Source organism: Lipotes vexillifer, unplaced genomic scaffold (assembly GCF_000442215.2).
Source record: "Lipotes vexillifer unplaced genomic scaffold, Lipotes_vexillifer_v1.1 scaffold1023, whole genome shotgun sequence".
Classification (NCBI taxonomy): domain Eukaryota; kingdom Metazoa; phylum Chordata; class Mammalia; order Artiodactyla; family Lipotidae; genus Lipotes; species Lipotes vexillifer.
The window spans coordinates 854,077-867,006 of NW_006799713.1; the positions used below are offsets into that span (position 1 = coordinate 854,077).

At 36.4% G+C, this 12,930-nt stretch overlaps 1 non-coding gene across 1 annotated transcript; it reads left to right on the top strand.

Moving 5' to 3' along the window:
- Nucleotides 1-12,339: 12,339 nt before the first annotated feature.
- On the top strand, nucleotides 12,340-12,412 carry TRNAF-GAA (transfer RNA phenylalanine (anticodon GAA)). The gene has a single exon. It is a non-coding gene; the product is annotated as a tRNA-Phe (tRNA).
- Nucleotides 12,413-12,930: the final 518 nt, after the last annotated feature.

Consider the following 12,930-nt stretch of genomic DNA (forward strand, 5'->3'; position numbering starts at 1 on the left):
TGTGTATTAAAAGATGCCATTTGTTTTTGTTAAATAGTCCTATGTCATCCATGATACAGTTTTCAGATGTTGCTGATTCTGAGGATTGATCTCAGGCAACTGTCAGTGGGCTGGTTTGGGGGTCATAGCTGCTCTATGCAACTTGCAAAAATGCTCAACAGAGACATGTATCCCTGGTGAGGAATTTTATTTTTTTATCTTCATTCATGGACACTGCTCAAATCAGCTGCAGTGGAACCAATTTACATTTCCCTGGTTTTGTGGGTTGTCCTGTGCGGATGTCATGTGTGAATTAACTGGCCCCATGTTTCCAACCTATTTCAATGATACTTTAGTGTCCGTGGTGGATCGGCACACTTTGCAGCTGGCTTGCCTCTTGAATCCAGCTCTAACTTCATCCTGGGGCTCATTTCTGTATTCATCCCTCCTTCTGGCCTGACATTTTTTCTTTCTACTTGTACTTTGTCTTTTCCCCTCCATAATTCACAGTGCCTCCCTTATCCTCTTGGATATTTTGACAATTCTGGTTTAAGGCCCATAGAAATTCTCTTCTGTGATAAACCTATGTTAAGGTCTCTGTCCAATTCCTGATTTGAAGTTACCCCACCCATAAGCCACTTCTGAGACCACAAGACCCCTGTTTCTGTCCAGGACTAACTGAGCAGAGTGAAGGTAATAGCCACCTGATTTTAGGGAACCACAGGTAGGTTGGATGAACCAATGTGATTCTCTCTCACAGGTATTTAGAATTGTGACCCAAAACTTGAGCCAGTTGGATGGTGACAGACACTCATGCAAAACCAGGTAAAGTCACAGCTGTAACCCCAAGTGGGGTCATGCAAAGGAGATGAAGCCAGACTAGGAAAGAAGGAAGAGAATTGGAGAGAAGACAGGAGAAACCACATGCTTTCCGAGAACATGGTGACTTCTGCCATTTTTGGAATTCAGTCTGTCCTTGTCTTGCCCAGACATACTTCATTTTGTCTTTTGATAGTCCTGAGAAATATTATCTTTAATTAATTTCCCCTTTTACTTAAGATATCCTTGAGATAATCTCTGTTTCTTTTAACAAAATATCCTTTAACCAAGTCACTTTCTTCTTTCTGCCATCCTGCCTTGCTGCCTGAGTGTCTTCTAGGGCTCAGCCTTTCTCCTCATCACCTGCTCTATTTGAGGCGGCAGCATTGCCTTAGGGACAATACTTGTGACTGAGAATCACTTGCCCACTTTGTTAATCAAAGAAATTAATGATAACTGCCTCAACAGACAAGCCCCCAAAGGTACAAAAAGTATATTTCTCATTCACCTAAAATCTGGTGTGAGTTGGGAGGCCCTCCTCCATCCAATAACTACATCATCTGGAACACAGGGCCTCTGTGGTTGCCAAGGTGGGAAAGGAGAGAGATGGAGGAGGCAGAATAACTCTGAATTGCCTTGTGTAGGGATTGACATATGCCACTGGTGTCTCTAATCACAGGCCATTGTCCAGAATCACCTTAACTCTACATCCATGTGGGAAGCATAAAGGGGCACAAAGAACTCTGGGTGAGTCCCAGCTGTTTATGCTGTATTCGTGTTTGCCTACTACATCCAATGGCTTAGTTGGGTGCCCTGATAACTGGCTGTGGGGAAACTTGGAGGGTGAGCCCTGTTCTGGGTTACTGCAGTGTGCTGCAGACAGTGTAGCTGTTCAAGAAGACAGCAGGGGAGAATGCAAGGCCTAGAAGGTAAAAGCATGAACTCTCAAGAAGCCAGGCCACAGACTGGCTTGATCAGACCCTTCTTCCCCAGGCCTGGGGAGCTGCACCTCCAGACATCTGATACACCCTCCCAGATCACCCCTCACTTGCCCATATCCCAGTCATACTTTCCGCACAAACCTTGTGAGGGTCATGCAGTAAAAGAATGACTATTAAGGAACATGGCTTTTAAAAAGAAGTTTAACAGAATTTATACCTTGAAATGGTTGTGGATCAGAGGGAAATATAACAAATGATTGGGAACATGGGCTCTTGTATTGTTATCCTTGGGTTAAAGTCTCAGCTCTGTTATTTGTCAGCTATGTGAACTCAGGTAATTTATTTAACCTCTGTGTGTCTAACTTTCTCATTTTTAAAATGAGAATAATAACAGTGCTTAAGCCCAGATTTGTTGTAAGGATTAAGTGTGCTAATATATGCAAAATGCTTAGAGTAAAGCCTGACACATGGCATGGGTTTTGCGTTATTGTTATTATTTAAAGCAGGCATGTTGGAAGGCTGTACAATTATTCCACTTCTGCTACTTTGGCGTGAAGCACATTGGGAAATTCCTCCAAGTAGTCTTTCAAAACCAAGTCGTAATCATATAAGATCAGCATCTCACAATACCTTTTGAATTGATTAACTGAAGGTGTCATTCATCCACTTGACAACTGTCTTCCTTACATGCTAGACTCCAGCCTAACTAAACTACTTCCCATTCCTTCAATGCACTGACTTTTGCTCTACACACCTCCATGCATCTGTGCCTGTATATGCTGCTTTTTCTCCAATACTGTGGAAGAAAGAGCCTTGCTCACATCTAGGATCAGCCTATCTTCTTGTGCCCCAGATCCCATTACATCTCATTTTCTCAAAGACTTTGCTTCTTCAACCATCAATTTCCCTTGACTACTTATTCTTTTCTATTAACAATAAAGTATTTTGTGATATTTCCTGTCTTAAAAAACATCTTTCTGGACCAAACATTCCCCTCTAGCGAATACTTCATTTCTCTGCTTTTCTTTGTTACAAAAATTCTTACCAAATTATTTATATCCACAGTGTCCACTTTCTTTCCTCCCATTTTTCCAGTCTAGTCAAGCTTTTGCCCCTACCACCTTACCACCACTGCAAAGACCACCAAAGACCTCCATGTTGCTAAAACTAATGGTCAATCCTCAATCTCCATCTTAGAGATATGTGACACAATTGATAAATTCCCTCCTTTCAGAAACACTTTCTTCAATTGGTTTCTAGGTCATACTTTTTTGGTTTCCACTTATTTTCAAGTGCCTTTGTTAAAACTCTCTCCTCTTCCCAGTCTCTACTTGTGGCTGGGGTGGGCTAGGACTCAGTTCTTAGATCTCTTTTTATCTGCTCTTACTTCCTAAGTAATAACATCCAGACCTAGTTCTCTAAATACTCTCTTATTTTGATGGCTTCCCAGTGTGTACTCTTAGCCGTGACTCTTATCCTGAATTCCAAAGTTGTATATACTAAAAAGTAGTCAAACATTGGATGTTCAATCAGCATCTCCAACTTCACTTCTCTAATACTGAACTCATGATTCCCAGTCCTCCTTCCCAGTGTTCCCAACCCTGTTTCTTCTTTCCTGTTTATCTCAGTAATAATATCACCATTCACTCAGTTGATTAGCTTACTAACATTGACATTGTCATCATCATCCTTTCACATCTCACTTTCAGTTCATCAGTAAATCCAGGCATTTGCACCTTCAAGATATATCCAGAATCTGATCCCTCTGTTACAACCTTAATCCAAGCCACCATCCTCTCTGTTTCATGATGCTTTGATCACTTCCAATCTTGCCTTCTCATCTTCTTATATGTCCTGAGCACCACATTCTTTGCTTTACACAGCAACAAAAGCTATCCTTTTCAAATTTTTACCAATGTCTATAAAACCCTATGTGATCCAGATCCAGGCTACCTTTCCTACCCCCATTTCAACCACATTGGTCTTCATGCTATTCCTCCAACACATCAAGTATGCTCCTGACTCAGAACAGTACTTTCTGTTCCCTCAGCCTGGAACACACTTCACTCACAATATTTTATTTTATTTTATTTTTATGTTATTGTATTTTTAATAGAAGTATAGATGATTTACAATATGATATTAGTTTCAAGTGTACAACATAGTGATTCAATATTTTTATAAATTATATTCCATTTAAAGTTACTAAAAAACAATGGCTATATTTCCCTGTGCTGTAAAATATATCCTTGTTGCTTATCAATTTTATACATAGTAGTTTGTATTTCTTAATCCCATATCCCTATCTTGCCCCTCTCCCTGTTGGTAACCATCAGTTTGTTCTTTATATCTGTGAGTCTGTTTCTGTTTTGTTATATACATTTGTTTTATTTTAGGTTCCACCTATAAGTGTTAACATAGAGTATTTTTCTTTCTCTGTCGGACTTACCGCACTAAGCATAATACTCTCTAGGTCCATCCATGTTATTGCAAATGGCAGAATTTAATTCTCTTTTATGGTTGAGTAATATTCCATTGCATGTGTGAATATATAGAATTTACATTCCCACCAACAGTATACAAAGTTTCTCTTTTCTCCATATACTTGCCAACATTTTTTATTTTTAGGCTTCCTGTACCCATTCTGACAAGTGTGAGGTGATATCTCATTGTGGTTTTCATTTGCATTTCTCTAATAATTAGAGATATTGAACATCTTTTCATGTACTTTTTGGTCATCTGCATTTCGTCTTTGGAAAACACGTCTCTTCAGCGCTTCTGCCTATTTTTTAAATTGGGTTGATTTTTTGATATTCAGTTTTATGAGCTATTTATATATTTTGGATATTACCCCCTTATTGGTCACATCATTTGCAAATATTTTCTCCACTCAGTAGGTTGTCTTTTCATTTTGTCAGTGGTTTCCTTTGCTGTGCAAAAGCTTTTAAGCTTAATTAGTTCCCATTTGTTTATTTTTGCTTTTATTTATTTTGTCCAAGAGATAGATCCAACAAATATTGCTATGATTTATGTCAAAGAGTGTTCTGCTTATGTTTTCTTCTAGAGTCTTAGCTTTTCAGGTCTTAACATTTAGGTCTTTAATCCATTTTGAGTTTATTTTTGTATTTAATGTGAGAAGATATTCTAATCTCATTGTTTTACAGATAGCCATCCAGTTTTCCCAGCACCACTTACTGAAGAGACTGTCTTTTCTCCATTGTGTTGATATATTCTTGCCTCCTTTGTCATAAATTAATTGACCATAGGTGTGCAGGTTTATTTCTCAGCTCTCTATTCTGTTCCATTGATCTATGTGTCTGATTTTGTGCCAATACCATTCTGTTTTGATTACTGTAGTTTTGTAGTATAGTTTGAAATCAGGGAGTATGATACCTCAAGTTTTGTTCTTCTTGCTCAAGATTCTTCTGGCTACTAAGGGTCTTTTGTAGTTCCATAAGAATTTTAGGGTTATTTGTTTTAGTTTTGTGAAAAATGTCATGGGTCTTTTGATAGGGATTGCATTACATCTGTAGTACACTTTGTGTAGCATGGACATTTTAACAATATTAATTCTTCCAATCAAAGAACACAGCATATCTTTCCATTTCTTTGTATCAGTTTCAAATTCCTTCATCAATGTTTTATAGTTTTTAATGAAATAGCATTTCACCACCTGGCTTAATTTTATTCCAAGCTATTTTATTCTTTTTGACACAATTTTAAATTTCTTTTTTTCTCTTTCTGATGGTTCATTATTAATGTATACAAAAGCAAGAGACTTCTGTATATTAATCTTGTCTCCTGAAAATTTACTGAATTCATTTCTTGGTTCTAATAGCTTTTTGTGGAGATTTAAGGGTTTTCTATATATAGTATCATGTCATCTGCAAATAATGACAGTTTTACCTCTTCATTTCCCACTTGGATGCCTTTTATTTTTTTCTTGTCTGATTGCTGTGGCTAGGACTTCCAATACTGTTAACTAGAAGTGGTGAGAGTGGGCATACAAGTCTTATTCTTGATTTTAGTAAAAAAGCTTTCAGCTTTCACCACTGAGTATGGTGTTAACTAAGAGTTTGTCATAAATGTCCTTTATTATATTGAAATATGTTCCCTCTATACCAACTTTGATGAGAGTTCTTTTAACATCTTTATTGGACTATAATTGCTTTACCATGGTGTGTTAGTTTCTGCTTTATAACAAAGTGAATCAGGTATACATATACATATATCCCCATATCTCCTCCCTCTTGCGTCTCCCTCCTATACTCCCTATCACACCCCTCTAGGTGGTCACAAAGCACTGAGCTAATCTCCCTGTGCAATGCACCTGCTTCTTACTAGCTATCTATTTTACATTTGGTAGTGTATATATGTCCATGCCACTCTCTCACTTGATCACAACTTACCCTTCCCAATCCCCATGTCCTCAAGACTTTTCTCTACATCTGCATCTTTACTCCTGTGCTGCCCCTAGGTTCTTCAGAACTTTTTTTTTTTTTTTAGATTCCATATAGATGTGTTAGAATACTGCATTTGTTTTTCACTTTCTCACTTACTTCACTTGGTATGACAGACTCTAGGTCCATCCACTTCACTACAAATAACTCAATTTTATTTCTTTTTATGGTTGAGTAATATTCCATTGTATACATGTGTTATCTTCTTTATCCATTAACCTGTCAATGGACAGTTAGGTTGGTTCCATGTCCTGGTTATTGTAAATAGAGCTGCAGTGAATATTGTGGTACATGACTCTTTTCAAATTATGGTTTTCTCAGGGTATATGCCCAGTAGTGGGATTGCTGGATCGTATGGTAGTTCCATTTTTATTTTCTTAAGGAACCTCCATACTGTTCTCCATAGGGCTTTATCAATTTACATTCCCACCGACAGTGCAGGAGGGTTCCCTTTGCCCCACACCCTATAAAACATTTACGGTTTGTAGATATTTTGATGATGGCCATTCTGACTGGTGTGAGGTGATACCTCATTGTAGGTTTTTTTTTTTTTTTTTGGCGGTACGCAGGCCTCTCTCTGTTGTGGCTTCTTCCGTTGCAGAGCACAGGCTCCGGACGCACAGGCTCAGCGGCCATGGCTCATGGGCCTAGCTGCTCCGTGGCATTTGGGATCTTCCAGGACCGGGGCATGAACCCGTGTCCCCTGCATCGGCAGGTGGACTCTCAACCACCGTGCCACCAGGGAAGCCCCCTCATTGTAGATTTGATTTGCATTTCTCTAATGATTAATGATGTTGAGCATGCTTTCATGTGTTTGTTGGCAATCTGTATATCTTCCATGGAGAAATGTTTATTTAGGGCTTCTGCCCATTTTTGGATTGGGTTGTTTGTTTTTTGACACTGAGCTGCATGAGCTGCTTGTAAATTTTGGAGATTAATCCTTTGTCAGTTGCTTCATTTGCAAATATTTTCTCCCATTCTGAAGGTTGCATTTTCATCTTGTTTATGCTTTCCTTTGCTGTTCAAAAGCTTTTAAGTTTCATTAGGTCTCATTTGTTTATTTTTGTTTTTATTTCCATTACTCTAGGAGGTGGGTCAAAAAGGATCTTGCTGTGATTTATGTCATTGAGTGTTCTGCCTATGTTTTCCTCTAAGAGTTTTATAGTATCTGGACTTACATTTAGGTCTTTAATCCATTTTGAGTTTTTTTGTGTGTATGGTGTTAGGGAGTGTTCTAATTTCATTCTTTTTTATGTAGCTGTTCAGTTTGCCCAGCACCACTTATTAAAGAGGTTGTCTTTTCTCCATTGTATACTCTTGTCTCCTTTATCAAAAATAAGGTGACCATATGTGCATGGGTTTATCTCTCTACTTTCTATCCTGTTCCATTGATCTATGTTTCTGTTTTTGTGCCAGGACCATACTGTCTTTATTACTGTAGCTTTATAGTATAGTCTGAAATCTGGGAGCCTGATTCCTCCAGCTCTGTTTTTCTTTCTCAAGATTGCTTTGACTATTCGGTGTCTTTTGTGTTTCCATACATGTTGTGAAATTTTTTGTTCTACTTCTGTGAAAAATGCCAGTGGTAGTTTGATAGGGATTGCATTGAATCTGTAGATTGCTTTGGGTACTATAGTCATTTTCACAATATTGATTCTTCCAATCCAAGAACATGGTATATCTCTCCATATGTTTGTATAATCTTTAATTTCTTTCATCAGTGTCTTATAGTTTTCTGCACACAGGTCCTTTGTCTCCTTAGGTAGCTTTATTCCTAGGTATTTTATTCTTTTTGTTGCAATGGTAACTGAGTGTTTCCTTAATTTCTCTTTCAGATTTTTCATCACTCGTGTACAGGACTGCAAGAGATTTCTGTGCCTCAATTTTGTATCCTGCAGCTTTACCAAATTAATTGATTAGCTCTAGTACTTTTCTGGTAGCATCTTTAGGATTCTCTTTGTATAGTATCATGTCATCTGCAAACAGTGACCACTTTACTTCTTCTTGTCTGATTTGGAATCTGTTTATTTTTTCTCTTCTCTGACTGCTGTGGGTAAAATTTCCGAACTATGTTGAATAATAGTGGTGAGAGTAGACAACCTTGTCTTGTTCCTGATCTTAGAGGAAATGGTTTCAGTTTTTTACCATTGAGAATGATGTTGGCTGTGGATTTGTCATATGTGGCCTTTATTATATTGAGGTACGTTCCCTCTATGCCTATTTTCTGAAGGGTGTTTATCATAAATGGATGTTGAATTTTGTCAAAAGCTTTTTCTGCAACTATTGAGAGGATCATGTTTTTTTTCTTCTTCAGTTTGTTAATATGGTTTATCACATTGATTGATATGCATATGTTGAAGAATCCTTGCATTCCTGGGATAAACCCCACTTGATCATGGTGTATGATCCTATTAATGTGCTGTTGGATTCTGTTTGCTAGTATTTTGTTGAGGATTTTGCATCTATGTTCATCAGTGATATTGACCTGTAGTTTTCTTTCTTTGTGACATCTTTGTCTGGTTTTTGTTTCAGGGTGATGGTGGCCTTGTAGAATGAGTTTGGGAGTGTTCTTCCTTCTGCTATATTTTGGAAGAGTTTGAGAAGAATAGGTGTTAGCTTTTCTCTAAATGTTTGATAGAATTCGCCTGTGATGCCATTTGGTCCTGGGCTTTCGTTTGTTGGAAAATTTTTAATCACGATTTCAATTCCAGTGTTTGTGATTGGCCTGTTTATATTTTCTGTTTCTTCCTGGTTCAGTCTCAGAAGGTTGTGCTTTTCTAAGAATTTGTCCATTTCTTCCAGCTTGTCCATTTTATTGGCATATACTTGCTTGAAGTAATCTTGCATGATCCTTTGTATTTCCGCAGTGTCAGTTGTTACTTCTCCCTCTTAATTTCTAATTCTATTGATTTGAGTCTTTTCCCTTTTTTTCTTGATGAGTCTGGCTAATGGTTTATCCATTTTTTTTTCCCATAAGGAACCAGCTTTTAGTTGTATTGATCTTTGCTATCATTTCCTTCATTTCATTTTCATTTATTTCTGACCTGATCTTTGTGATGTCTTTCCTTCTGCTAACTTTGGGGTTTTTTTGTTCTTCTTTCTCTAACTGCTTTAGGTGTAAGGTTATGTTGTTTATTTGAGATGTTTCTTGTTTCTTAAGGTAGGATTGTATAGCTATAAACTTCCCTCTTAGAACTGCTTTTGCATCATTGTGTTTTCATTGTCATTTGTTTCTAGGCATTTTTTGTTGTCCTCTTTGATTTCTTCAATGATCTCTTGGTTATTTAGTAGTGTATTGTTTAGCCTCCATATGTTTGTGTTTTTTTACAGATTTTTTCCTGTAATTGATATCTAGTCTCATAGCATAGTGGTTGGAAAAGAGACTTGACATGATTTCCAGTTTCTTAAATTTACCAAGGCTTGATTTGTGACTCAAGATATGATCTATCCTGGAGAATATTCCATGAGCACTTTAGAAGAAAGTGTATTCTGTTGATTTTGGGTGGAATGTCCTAATATCAATTAAGTCCATTTGTTTAAAATAACATTTAAAGTTTGTGTTTCCTTATTTATTTTTAAATTTGGATGATCTGTCCATTGGTGAAAGTGGGGTGTTAAAGTCCCCTACTATGATTGTGTTATTGTCGATTTCCCCTTTTATGGCTGTTAGCATTTGTCTTATGTTTTGAGGTGCTCCAATGTTGGGTGCATAAATATTTACAATTGTTATATCTTCTTCTTGGATTCATCCCTTGATCATTATGCAATGTCCTTCTTTGTCTCTTGTAATAGTCTTGTTTGAAAGTCTATTTTGTCTGATATGAGTATTGCTACTCCAGCTCTCTTTTGGTTTCCATTTTCATGGGATATCTTTTTCCATCCCCTCACTTTCAGTCTGTATGTGTCCCTAGGTCTGAATTGGGTCTCTTGTAGACAGCATATATATTGGTCTTTTTTTATATATCTATTTAGCCTGTTTATGTCTTTTGGTTGAATCATTTAATCCATCCACATGTAAAGTAATTATCAATATGCATGTTCTTATTACCATTTTCTTAATTATTTTGGGTTTGTTTTTGTAGGTCTCTTCCTTCTCTTGTGTTTCCTGCCTAGAGAAGTTCCTTTAGCAAGTATTGTAAAGCTGGGTTGGTGGTGCTGAATTCTCTTAACTTTTGCTTGTCTGTAAAGATTTTAATTTCTCTGTTGAATCTGAATGAGATCCTTGCTGGGTAGAGTAATCTTGCTTGTAGGTTTTTCCCTTTCATCACTTTAAATATGTCCTGCCAGTCCCTTCTGGCTTGCAGAGTTTCTGCTGAAAGATCAGCTGTTAACCTTATGGGGATTCCCTTGCATGTTGTTTGTTGTTTTTCCCTTGCTGCTTTTAATATTTTTCTTTGTATTTAATTTTTGATAGTTTGATTAATATGTGTTTTGTCTTGTTTCTCCTTGGATTTATGCTGTATGGGATTCTCTGCGTTTCCTGGACCTGTTTATCTTTTCAAACAAACCAGCTGTTTCTTTGATATTTTCTATTTTTTTAAATCTCTATTTTATTCATTTCTTCTCTCTCTTTTTTTAAATTATTATTATTTCCTTCCTTCTCCTGACTAGGGTTTGTTTGTTCTTATTTTTCTAATTTATGTAGATGATATGTTAGGTTGTTTATTTGAGATTTTTCTTTTTCTTTTGAGGAAGGCCTATATTACTATAAACAAACCTCTAATAACTTCTTTTGCTGCACCCCATCAATTTTGGAAAGTTGTGTTTCCATTTTCATTTCTCTCGAGGTATTTTCTGGTTTCCTCTTTGAATTCTTCATTGACCCACTGGCTGTTTAATAGCAAGTTATTTAGTCTTCTCATGTTTGCACTTTTCCCATTTCTTTTTCTGTAATTGATTTCTAGTTTGATACCATTGTGTTTGGAAAAATGCTTGATATAATTTCTATCCTCTTAAATTTATTGAGGCTTGTTTTGTGACCTCACACACACTTTATCCTGGAAAATGTTCCATATGCACTTTAAAAGAATGTGTATTTTGCTGTTTTGGGGGTGGAAAGTTCTGTAGATATCTATTAAATCCAACTGTTTTATTGTGTCATTTAAGAACACTGTTGCTTTACTGATTTTCTGTCTGGATGATTTATCCATTGATGTAAGTGCAGTGTTGAAGTCTCCTACTGTTATTATATTATTGTCAATTTCTCCCTTTATGTCTGTTAATATTTACTTTATAGGTTTAGGTGCTCCTATATTGGGTGCATATATGTTAATAATTGTAACATCCTCATCTTGTATTGATCCCTTTATCATTCCATTATACCCTTCTTTGTCTTTTGTTACAGACTTTTAAAGTCTATTTTATCTGATATGAGTATTACTACCCTCACTTTCTTGTCACTTCTATTTGCATGAAGTATGTTTCTCCATCCCCTCACTTTCAGTTTGTATGTCTTGGTCCTGAAGTGTGTCTCTTGTAACCAGCATATTAAAGAGTCTTTTTATTTTATTCAATCAGCCACCCTATGTCTTTTGATTGGAGATTTTAGTCCATTGACATTTAATGTAATTATTGATGAATATTTACCTATAGCCATTTCATTACTTATTTTCCAGTTGTTTTTGTTATTCTTCTCTTTTTTTCTTCTTTTTGTTTCTTCCCTTGTTCACACCAAATATTTTAATGTAGTAGTTCTATACATTTCATTTCATTTCCATATTCCCAAGCCAATTCACATTTTATCCCCTCAATTAATTCAAATGTTATTTTTTCAAATGCCACCTCCTCAGAGCTGTCTCCCATGATGATTTTGTCAGAAATATCCTTCCTCAATCTTCTCATTCCTCTACTCTGCTTTATTGTTTATCAAGCACATATTTCTTTTTTTTTTTTTTTTTGGACATGAAAAAAGTCCATGATTTATTTTTAAATGGAAAAAACAGATTGCAGGGCAGTTAAACACAGAACTGAGAAAAGTGAAATTATTTATTATGTCTAGCTTGTAAACAGGGATCTTACCTCATCATCTCTGAAGATTTGTTAAATGCCTACCTCCAGCTGACTCTGAGTATTGATTTTTTTTTATATTATAAAACAAGTATTATTCCATTATAGTTATTCAGGAGAAGTCACCTGAACAAGCTGAAATAGCTCAGTTGGGAAAGTGTTAGACTGAAGATCTAAAGGTCCCTGGTTCAATCCTGGGTTTCAGCAGTAGTTTTGGGTTTTTGCACTAAATATAGTTTCCTGGCAGTCTTAACCAAAATATAAGCTTTAAGGGGAATATTTGGTTATTATGTTTTGAGTGGGTCAATGACTTTTCAGGGAGGGGTGGTGTCATGTGCCCTGGTGGGCCTTTTTACTAAACCCCTAATACATTAGTACTTTCTGACTCTAATAATAATAGCTAACTTATCTTGAGTACTTGCTATATGTCAAGCTATACTTTAAGCTTTTTCTGTGTGTTAACTTATTTAAAATGACCACTAAAATTCTTGATAACTACTTGTTAAATAAATGAACTGTTTGATGCCAGAGGCCTGGCATGTGGTTGGTACAAAATGACCTTTCAAGCACATATTTCTTAAATATACGTTGTAGATATATATGTATATATGTCTATATATCTTCTCTCCCACACACACTCTTAACTAGTATCCAAATGAGTAGAGAATTTGTATGCTTTATCTACCACTATATTAATGATTCACACAGAGTTTCATCTCTCCCTA